Source organism: Cydia fagiglandana, chromosome 3, assembly GCF_963556715.1.
Source record: "Cydia fagiglandana chromosome 3, ilCydFagi1.1, whole genome shotgun sequence".
NCBI lineage: Eukaryota > Metazoa > Arthropoda > Insecta > Lepidoptera > Tortricidae > Cydia > Cydia fagiglandana.
This window is the reverse complement of record NC_085934.1, coordinates 14,932,153-14,940,770: the sequence shown is the minus strand read 5'-3', so window position 1 is coordinate 14,940,770 and position 8,618 is coordinate 14,932,153. Positions and strand designations below refer to the sequence as shown.

At 36.6% G+C, this 8,618-nt stretch overlaps 1 long non-coding RNA gene across 1 annotated transcript; it reads right to left on the bottom strand.

Moving 5' to 3' along the window:
* Positions 1 to 6,522: 6,522 nt before the first annotated feature.
* On the bottom strand, positions 6,523 to 7,155 carry LOC134680187 (uncharacterized). Its single transcript, XR_010100434.1, has 2 exons — positions 7,078 to 7,155; positions 6,523 to 6,940 (listed from the first exon to the last, which is right to left on the bottom strand). It is a non-coding gene; the product is annotated as an uncharacterized LOC134680187 (long non-coding RNA).
* Positions 7,156 to 8,618: the final 1,463 nt, after the last annotated feature.

Below are 8,618 nucleotides of genomic sequence, written 5' to 3'. Positions count from 1 at the left end.
ATCGTTGCCATTTGCCTCCACTCTGCGCTTGCCGCGATTGCTCCCGATTATTAACTCTTGAAAATGGAAATAGGTTTCCATTGGGAAATGAAAATGTTAGCCAAATTAATAAATTATTATAGGCACAATGGAATTATGACTCTTTTTATAAGTACTTACCGTAAAACATTTCATTTTAAATTGAAATAATTGAAATTTGTGTTTTACTTTTAAATACTAAATGGTTTTTTCAAACCGAAGGCATAAAACTAGCAAAACATTATTAACTAATCAATGATCATGTACTCGTAAATTCATTTGTTCGAAGTGAGACAAGAGCGTTTTTTTTTTTGCCATGTTTATATATTGTGACCTTTTTGCCAGTTTTGTGTTATTTCTCGTCAGAATCACGAGTCCTTTTCATCCAAGGTGACAGTCCATTTCCAACGACAGCTGCATTACTGTTCATTTTACTATGGAATTGACAATGACAGCGACGCGTTCAGTACCGGTAGTGCAGCTGCGGTTAGAAATGGAATGTTACCATTAAAGGAGAAAAATAGTGTCCTAATTTTTCGCACTTTCCTTTTTGTTATCGCCATACAAAGTATATGGGTAAATGGCAACACAATACGAAAAAAAACTGTAGGACATTTTTTATCTCATTAGGATCGAAAGAGCTCGTAATTCTGAGCAACACAACAGTGGCAAAAAAGGTCACGATATATAAAAATGGCTCAAAATAAAAGAAACGCTCACAAACACTATTTTAATAATTCTAATTAAAGTTTAGTAGGTAAATATTCTTACACCAATGAATAGGGGTTCCTGTTTTCTCTCTGGAAGAACAGACGACTATCCACATAAAATTGTACGACTTCCTGTTTTGTTTGCTTTATAAATAGCGCAACAACGCTATTCACTCGCGATTATAAAGGGAGACCTCCTTATTATTGCTTCTTGATTTTTATTATATTTGAATTCTTAGAAGATATTAAGTTATGAACCATTTTTATTGGGCATTGACATATCACTCTCGTTTTCCAAGTACCATTAAATATTTTTCCCAGAAATAATTTCACGAATAAATCAAAGCTCTAGAGGCCTATTTGACTCAGTCTTAAAGTGACGCAGTTACCGTACAAAAATAATCAAATTATAAGAGCTGAAGCCTAGCAACACGCCACGGGATCAGGTAACGGCCCTCAGTGTCTCACTTAAAAACTCCACCCTGTATGATTGTTATTAGTATATTTATTAATAACAAACAAAATGAAAACAAGAAACTAAACGTTATAATTAAAACTTAAATAGGTATAACAAAACTTAAACTAAACTTATAATAATGCTTCCCGGGTCACATTCGCTACGTTGTGGTGCCCAGAAGGCAGCGTTACCTTTTTGGATGGCCAGGCTTATCCTCTGGCCGAGGTAGCTGCCAGCCCTCCGGTCACCTGTAGTATCAATGAGGCGCTGTGACATTTCCTTGAATGATTTCCACATAAAATCTGCGCTAGTTTTCGTGAATTTAGTATTCCTTCAAAATAACTGTGGCCACATGGTATTCACTTCATAGCTTTCATTGTGACGAGTCATATAAGTACTTAAGCATCTGAATAATTAGAGTTAGTCTTCTCTCAATCTTCTATGAAATCATGACATTTAAATAACACTTGCACAGTCAAGTCGCTGCCCAAGCTGGGATGTCAAAATCGCTGCCAACTTAGCTTGGTTTAACTCTAGTTTGGCTTCACTAGGAGGACGAAGAAAAGACGTGGATTTATAAAAAAAAATATACCACAAATAGGAACTCCTAATGATTTCTTTCTAATATTTATATATATTTAAGTAGTAGAAAGAAATATTAGAAATAGAATTAAGCAATAGTAAATTATGGAGAAAATATTAGAAAATTCAAGTAATAAGATGTATATATGGAATGTATTAAATTGAAACATTAAACAAATAAATATAAATATTGTATAAAAACTTATAAACTAAAAGAACCTAACTATTCTAAATTAATAAAAATAAAACATCCCTAAACCTAAACTACAATAAAAAATCACCCCTCGGCAAGGTCCCGTAGACGCTGGCAGCATTACCTCGCTGAATTGCAAGTAATACGTACAAGATCCTCATTTGTCATTTGTTTCGACTATTTTCACATACTCGTATAGGTATCTATCGCCCAATCTAAGTGTCCATGGGACGCACAACACAATGGTATTTTATTGCCGGCCACAAATCTTCATTTAGCGGCATTGCCCAAGGCCTTTTAGTGTTTCCGTACAAACCACAACGAAAATGGTGCCATTTATATTTGATTTACGACTGCCAATAATTACCGGTCTCGGATTGGATTTGTCCTTTTTATCTCGGACTTTATTCGAGTTCATTAATTTTATTTCGAAAATTTATTTAAAATACATTATTGGAAAAGTCGGCTACATAAGCTAATTTTATCTACTGATTAAACTTGGTTTATCTAACTTAAAATACCTGTTCTAAATTATTAATTAGCCAAAATAACCCTCGATAATTTTGTGACATTTAGGTAATCAGTGTGGGGTGTTAACGTTAACTCTAAATGCTTTCGTTAACAGGGGAACGATTTTCAACTTCGCTGACAGGTTGTTACTAATTTACTAGAAGCAATTAACGCTCTGACGCGCTGGGAATTATGAGCAGACCAATTTTATGAGTGTTTGTACTCAGCTTTTTAGGGTTCCGTACCCAAAGGGTAAAACGGGACCCTATTACTAAGACTTCGCTGTCCGTCCGTCCGTCTGTCACCAGGCTGTATCTCACGAACCGTGATAGCTAGACAGTTGAAATTTTCACAGATGATGTATTTCTGTTGCCGCTATAACAACAAATACTAAAAACAGAATAAAATAAAGATTTAAATGGGGCTCCCATACAATCTAACGTGATTTTTGACCAAAGTTAAGCAACGTCGGGAGTGGTCAGTACTTGGATGGGTGACCGTTTTTTTTTTGTTTTTTTTTTGCATTATGGTACGGAACCCTTCGTGCGCGAGTCCGACTCGCACTTACCCGGTTTTTTTATTGGATAGTTAGGCCCATTTTCTTGTTTGATCTACTATGTGTATATAAATACAACACGGGCGGAGAGCATAGGTCCTTAGAAGTATAGGTATTTAGATACAGAGAAAATACAACAAATCGTCCCGTAACGTAAAGCAACATATACGCAAGTTACGAGATACGAGCTTTTTTAAGTAAATGTCAAAGCTTGCTAACAGGTACTATAAAAAGCTTGTATATGTATGTGTTATGTAATGTTATGTCTCGTGACGTTTGCAGTACATTGCTGCACGGTAAAATTTTTAAAATTAATCATGGGGTCATGATTAAGTGTAAGTGTAACTTAAAAAACTTCTTGATTAATGATTAGATGGTTAATTATTCTTTCCGCCTTATTCATAAAACTTAACAAGCCTGAATCAGTTAGGATATGTAACCATAAAGATATTTTTAGTAATAAGAAAATGCTCCGTGGCTTATAACTTATAACTAAGTAAACTGTGCCCGGTCTAATGTGACATACTTGAGTAGATACAATAATTGATTGTATTTCGGTCTTTGGACTTGAAAGCCGACCAATTACAACCGGCGGGCAATTGTGTGTCGCCCTAGGCAAATGATCTCTTTGCCTTAGGGTGGAATCCTACGTGTCCAATTTCTTTGTCCAATGTTATTGCATCTCATTCTCTCATTAAGCAAAATGTGAGACGCAATACACATTGGACCAATATATTGGACAGATGGAATTCCACCCTAATATGAACTGAAGCAAGGGATTCAATTGAGCCTTCAGATCCTTTGGTGCGCTGGAATAATTTCCAGGAAAACCATTTCGTGTGAGCGATTGTATTAGCTCAAATAATTGCTCCGTCTAATTGTAATTTCTTTTAATTGTAAACACTTAAATGAATGGGGCAGTTTTACACAAATTGACCTAATCATAAAAATATCAAGAAAGGTTGTGTTTAAAAACCTATATAATCTTAATAAAGAAAGATGTTACTAATTGGAATCAGGGGGCCTAGCCAAAACGCATTTCGAAAAAAGATATCGCTAACGAATCGATAAAAAATGTATGGGAATGACAGGTACCGTAGATGAGTTTGTCGAAAAATATTAACGAATACAAAAATGTTAGCCAAGTTGCAATGTTGTAACGAAACGCAAAACTTTCGTTACTGGAATTCGATATCTGTCATACATTGCCTAGCCGAGTGACACTTTTGACATGCGAAATCGAATCGTTATCGCCTCCTAGGTGTCGATACGTAGCGAGAGCTATCCCCTTGCAGATAACTTATCGAAGCACAAGAAAATGCCGTATAATAGTGTTTGTAAATTAGAATTTGTAGTAAAAAGCATACTTTAACATTATTGTGGGCGGCGAACAACGCGGAAGTCTCGCTTAGACGCAGGCGCCGTCTGAAAAATCGCCTATTGGAACTGCTTAGGAAAGGACTGCCCTTAGCTGGTGGCTGGTGGCTTTACGCTACGGGGTCAGATCAAAGGATAGTGGGCCGTACGCAGCATTTCACCCAAAGGATCCAATGTGACCGAGGCGCTGAATATCTACCTATCTATATTGACAGTGTCATGGAAAAATGGATTATGCACCCACAAATGCAACACGAAACAACGCCCCTACAAAGGTAAGAGTGAGCCAATAACTTATCCCCACATACCTAATAAGTATATAAAATATGTAATTGATGCTAAAATAACTTCTTATGTGTTCCTGTTACGTCTTCAAATATAAACCGATGAACGGTGTAGATTAAATTTGGTACCCATATGCACACAGGCAAGCACTTGTTTTTCAATAGGAAAGTGAATTGAATGTGTAAAGGCAAAGGTATATAGGTAAAGGCTTTACAAATATAGATAAAGACTCGGGAACAAATGTTCTTCACACAAATAAATGCCCTTCCCGGGAAGCAAAACCATAACCTTCATAGGCAAGGTCACTAACAACTAGCAATATTGTAGTGTCATCCCATTTTCTTAAATTGATTTGAAAGAGACGAGACTACAGTGTTGCTACTTTTTGATTTCTACAATTTCTTGTCGAACTGTACAGTAAGCTCAAGAAGACTTGTGTTGTGGGTACTTAGGGTACTTAGATAACTATATATAGATGGTCAAACCAATTTGTCACTCAGTAAGAACCAGGAAAACTATACTCATACTTTTGGGTGCTAGTACTAGTATATGACAAAGCTAGTATGATTCTCTCTGTCTTTGTTTGAAATGAGACAGTCCTTTGACAAACTATACTTAAATACATAGACAACACCCATGACTCAGGTACAAAATATCTGTGCTCATTACACAAACAAATTTCCTTACCGGGGATTCAAACTCAGGATTAATATCAGATTAACCGGCAGGGTCACTAGTCACTACCCACTAGGCCAGACCGGCTGTTGTTATGCATATAAATTATCAACCATATTAATGAAACTTTTCATATTATGAAACATATTGTATATGACTTCTTTTGGCAGGCGCAGGTACAGTCAGCTGCAGAGAAATGGTACCACTCCTGCATACAAACTTCTATGTAGCGGTGGTACCTTTTCTCTGCAGCTGACTGTACCTACACACTATATAAAAATATATGTACTTACACAAAACATTTAGTTTTTTTTTGTCATATGACTGGTAGAGAATAGATAAATATTATAACCAAATGTTACAGAGTTTTTTGAAAAACTAAGCATTCATTTTGTTTCAGGTGACTTAGATATTCATTGCAGCCTTGACATATTTATGGTGCTCCAAAGCCAGGGTCAAGGGAAGAAACTATGACACATGTACAACCACAAAAATATATTGAGTGTTGTTTTACTATTTTAAAACACTACATAATATATGTATAAACAAGAAAAGAATGCTTGGCTACTGATTTCATGCTGCCGGCAAAAAATACCTGCTGTATCTTTCATTAATAGATTTCCAATAAAATAAATTAACTTTTAACCCAATCATTGTTTCATTTATTTATGGTGGTTACCCTTTGGTATGTTTAGGAGCAGATCTGCTCCCATGTACTTACCTATATTCAACTTTAAAAAATGCATTAATTTTGACGACCGGTCTGACCTAGTGGGTAGTGACCCTGCCTGCTAAGCCGATGGTCCTGGGTTCGAATCCCAGTAAGGGCATTTATTTGTGTGGTGAACACTAATATTTGTTCCTGAGTCATGGGTGTTTTCTATGTATATAAGTATGTATTTATCTATATAAGTATGTGTCGTTGCCTAGCACCCATAGTACAAGCTTTGCTTAGTTTGGGGCTAGGTTGATCTGTGTAAGATGTCCCCAATATTTATTTATTTATTTTATTTTATTTAATTATGATTGATATATAAATTACAAATTGTTGACAGGAGCATACAAAAGGTTAAATATGAATAGCCAGTAGCTTAGCGGGTGAGATTCCCTTCCCAAATTTCCATTCAAAGCAAAGATGGTAGGGAATTAAAAAATAATATTAAGTAATAATATGATTTATTAGTTTTGGTTTCACAGGCAGCTTTTATCTTATCTAATGCATAACATCTATGTATTCAATGTTCGCTTGACTTTTGTTAATTTCGAAAATGTTTGAAGTCTATGAAGTAAATGAGTTCACTGAGGTTACACTGATTCGGGCAAACCTGTTCACAATTTCACTTCACGGTTTGAATCATTACTAACACTTAAAGTATTGTCTCTTCTGGTCAAGTAAGCCAGCAGTGCACGTCCTTAGCACTGGTAACTGCCATGAAGGCGTCATTGCAGCGGCAGCTTTGACTGTTCGTGCCAACTTGGCGAGGACTTCTCAGCGTGGAAGAAGAGCCCGCGGAGCCCGCTCTTGCCCGCTCTGGCTGCGCCGCCGCCTTGATTGGGGCTGCGGTGACGACGGCTGTCTGAAATTGTTAAACTTAGGTCAAAATTATATGCAATTAACAACGTACTCTTCAACTATTACACTATATAGAGTTATTTTATCACGAAATTGTAATTAACTAAGTTAAACAAATGCCAAAATATTTCATTTGCTTACCGATAAAACAATTATTTTCTCCAAAATTAGATTCGCTGTTCACTTGACACTCTTGACAGCTGACAGATGACGTTTCTTGACAGTTTTGAACGAGAACCACAGACTAAAATTAATTTTTATCGACTTGGCCCGTCGAATATGCGATAACTAAAAAGATTGCCTCTTGGCTAGGTTATTATAAACATTATCGACCAGTCGCTCGCGAACGTAGAGATCGAATCGATACGGAGCGAATGTAATTTGGCTACGGGCCCAGGGATGTTGCGGATGCAGATTTTTTGCCATCCGCGGATGAGGATGCGGATATTTAAAGCCTCACATCCGCGGATGCGAATGCGGATGGGGATGTCAAGATTTGGTACTTAAGAAACGTTTAATATTACATTTTTAGCATTTTTTATTTGAAAAATAAAAAAATGAAACGTTTAGTATTTGAGCAAGAATATAGATGCATTTTATTCAATAAACAGTAACTTGGCCGACTTTTCGGGATCTAGACGATTTCGTTATATACAATGACGAAATTACCTAGCACTTACCTGCACACACGTACCTGTTACCGACTTGGTCGACATCCGCATCATGCTCCACATCGATTTTATGCGGATGCGGATGCAGATGCGGATGTTGAAAATAATGCGGATGTGCCGCGGATGCGGATGCGAATATCCGCAACATCCCTGATTAGAATAACATAACATTTCTGCTCATTGGTCATATATACTGGCTGGCAAAGAATTCACATATTTAACAAGGTTGTTTTTATTTTAAAACAATTTTATGCAAAAGTTTTTGATCTTGTTTCGTTTTATGTCGTAAATAAATATACTCCCCGTTTACAATTTATTTAGTTACCTACTCATAACTATTGCGTAGTTTTGGACACTGCCAATTGTATTCTTAGATTATACATTCTGATAAACGATTTACCTGAGTATATACTCCAACAGTCCTTAAGGATTCGCTTAATCTCCAGTGCGCGTCCTATCTCAGATGTAACAAGGAGTTTAAGTAAATTTTACAGCAATTTGCAGTATGTTAACTGTACCGCCGTCGCTTATTGCCACTCCGGCCTCGTTACACTCAGACCGGATGATATTGCTAATTGGATCTTCTAGCTGTCGGAAATCGTGTAAACTTTAACTAATACGACACAAGTTGCTGACTCTAATAGAACGTTACATTAATTGCTAGCGGACAGCACACTGCCCGTAAACATGGAAGTGTGGAATCTTGTTTAACTTGCTGTTTCGTAGTAAATAATTTGATAAAGTTAGAGCTGGAGCTATTTTAGACAGTGCTATGATGCTCGCATTTGCTGTGGAAGTTAATGAATGTACGGGGAGGGCTGAGGGCGTGTTAGTGCATACGGAGCACGGTGAGCGGCACAATACCGACACAAGGATGGGTGATTAATTATTACAAGTAGGTACCTGAAGTCTTCACATGGATGCCTGGGTTCAGAGGGTTATTTTTACTTATATTGACGCATTTATTTCTAAACGAGATATTACACAGCATATAAACAGTAAATTATAAAT